Source organism: Cynara cardunculus, assembly GCF_001531365.2.
Source record: "Cynara cardunculus var. scolymus isolate 2C chromosome LG 5, CcrdV1, whole genome shotgun sequence".
NCBI classification, from domain to species: domain Eukaryota; kingdom Viridiplantae; phylum Streptophyta; class Magnoliopsida; order Asterales; family Asteraceae; genus Cynara; species Cynara cardunculus.
This window is the reverse complement of record NC_037532.1, coordinates 8613367-8615440: the sequence shown is the minus strand read 5'-3', so window position 1 is coordinate 8615440 and position 2074 is coordinate 8613367.

The following is a 2074-nucleotide window of genomic DNA, read 5'->3' as shown; positions in this document are numbered from 1 at the left end:
ATTGCCTTTGGTTCAACCATTGCCTCTGGTCCTTCATAGTCTCACCTTTGGTCTTCCAGACTTAGCCATTTCAGCAGCCTCTGGACCATTGTCTCTGGTCCTTCATAGTCTCACCTTTGGTCCTTCATGGCCTCTGGTCTTCCAGACTTATCCATTTCAGCAGCCTCTGAACCATCGTCTGCCTCTGGACCATCCATTGCCTCTAGTCTTCCTCCAGACTTAGTTTTTTTTTAGCAGCTTTTTCAGATTTTCCATCCTTGGCCCCGATTGCTTTGACAAAACTTTTGGGATAATTTAGGATCAATTTTGGTCCTAATAATCAGTAAATTATATTTTATTGGAGATTTTATAAAATTGGTAATTTGGGGTTTGCTCAAGCCTGATGTTACACTACGCTTCCTGAAAGAATTTCTATGTGTATTCTCAATGCAATCAGCTCTCTTCTACTACTCACCTACTCTCCTGTGTGTGAAGAAACCTTAGTGTTCTTCATTTTCTTGCAAGTACTCTCTTTGTCGTTCTTGCAAGTTCTTCTATATGTAAGATTGTTTAGGTTAGGTTATCTTTTCCTTCTTCTGCAACAATCTGTATTGTATCTTTGTGTGCTAATTCTTGATATCCATCAATAACAATTAAAAAGTTGAAAAAAATCTGAGTAATTGCATTCAACCCCCCCCCCCCCCCTTCTACAATTACCTTCTATTTATTGTCATCACATCCGGAACCAACATTCTTTTCAAATTTTTATAGGATTTTCAAATTTATATCTTATTCAAGTATAAAAATATCATTGTTTTCTCAAAATCGTATTATAAAACTGACAGAGACAAATAATAAAATGGGATACTAAAATCGACATATATCAACAGTATTTTACGAATATGCTTCTAGTAATACTAACATGTGTATCTATGCATATGCAAGGTAATGTAACATTTTATTWTTTATAAATTGGGAGACAAAAATTAATATTAAAAAATAAACTCCAAAATATGTATGAAAACAAAAATTATGATTACAATTGGTTGGACATATAACAACAAAGGTGGTGTTTGATTGATTTAAGCTTGGCTCTAAAGGTCAAAAGTACCAGGAGGTCTCAGATTCAAATCCAAGGAGGAATAAAGATCCTCTTGTGGCCACAGAGCTTCAAATGCGGTGACTCCGGACTATCTGCAAAGCAGGTGGTCGTTTTGGGATTAGTCGGCTCGCATAGCGGGTTGGATATTCAGGTTAATAAAAAAAATTGGTTGGACATATTTTGCTATTTCTAAACAAAAACCCAAAATAAATATATTTATTAAAAATTGTGTATCTTTTATTAAAGATTCATAAATTCTTATTTTTTTCATATAAATTTGTTTTAATTCAAAATTTATCATAGCTAAAATCTTTTAAATTGGAAAACAAAAATATAATTTACTTTAATTTTGTTACACCTCGAAACTTCTCCTTTTCCGTCCGTCTTCATTCCTTCACCGTCGAGATTCCTTCCGTTCCGGTTACTAGGTATAAATCTTTATTTCTTTTATATGCTCTTATATGTGTAAATTAATTATTAGGGACTTGGTATTTCTTGTAGTTTGTTCTTTTTCTTGGTCCTTTCTAGTTGTGAAGATCTTTTGTCTTAAACTTTTATTTTTCCTAGTGGTAATGCTAGGGCTAGGGGTATGTTCATGGGTAAGAATGGGGGGTTGGGTGTTACCTTTCGTACCTTGACCCAACCCTGTGGACTTCCCCTTTTATTTTGTATATAAAAAAATAAAAAAAGGGTGAAAAGGATAAATGAAACTTACCTTTTAGCTGTCTGTCTTGGTTGCTGTGCGGTGCTGCTGCCTTCCGTCCAAACTGCTCTCGGGCTGTTCTTCATCTTACTGTTGTCTCCGTCCAAAATGCAGCAGCTTTTCCCTCATCTTGCTGCCGCTGCTGGTTGAACCGAAGGCCTGCACATGACCTGTTTCGCGCTTCTGCAGAGGCTGTTTCTCCATCTGGCTGCCACTGCTGGTTGAACTAAAGACCCACAGCGGCTGTTTCTTCTTCTTGCTGCTGCTGTCGAGTGAACCGAAGACCCACA